Source organism: Fragaria vesca, linkage group LG4 (assembly GCF_000184155.1).
Source record: "Fragaria vesca subsp. vesca linkage group LG4, FraVesHawaii_1.0, whole genome shotgun sequence".
Classification (NCBI taxonomy): domain Eukaryota; kingdom Viridiplantae; phylum Streptophyta; class Magnoliopsida; order Rosales; family Rosaceae; genus Fragaria; species Fragaria vesca.
In genome coordinates this window covers 13,100,528-13,101,324 of record NC_020494.1, presented here as the reverse complement: position 1 = coordinate 13,101,324, position 797 = coordinate 13,100,528, and positions in this window count along the sequence as shown.

The window sequence follows — 797 nt, the reverse complement described above, 5'->3', positions numbered from 1 at the left end:
TATATATATATATATATATATATATATATATATATCTTGTGGTATTGATTATTGAATTCAAATCGAGACCTAAAGTCTCTTGATTGAAATATAGAGGGCTTGAAATTTATTGAAATTGTGATATGAAGTTTCTCATAGCCTATGAAATTGACAAGGGCCTGAAGTTCCTTAGTGTTACACAACGACCGAAACGACATCTTATGATCCCTAATCATATGAGGACCTGAAGTTCCCCACCTATTTCATATGATGTTTCTTGCATGTGTAACTAGATGAGATTGGGAATCACAATTATCATATTTGATAAACTTAACCAGACCTGAAGATCTGTGTATTTTATTAATTCATGGAACCAGAAGTTTCATGTGTACAATTTATTTACTTTTTGCTCCTTACAGTTTTCTTATTTTGTTATGCAATTTCATTATTGTACTTATTGTTTAAATTTTATTGTTCATACGGGCCAGCAGCCTTATATCTCGAACGTATGAAGTTTCACTTGGGTTATTTGAACCTGAAGTTTCGAGCACTTAAATTATTTGAACCCGAAGTTTGACATACGAAATTTGAGAACCTATCATTCTAACATTATAAATTCGAACATGAAACTTCGATTTCACATATGATTGATGGCTCCAAAAGAGCATCCTCTTTGAATTAAGTGTCTCTAATGCGGTTAAAATCGATTAATATATGATATAAATTGTGCCAAATTTTACAGTGAACTAAGGCACATAACATCAAGAACCAGAAGTTCATTGAACCAAATACATTATTTGGTATGACAAGTTATGTCA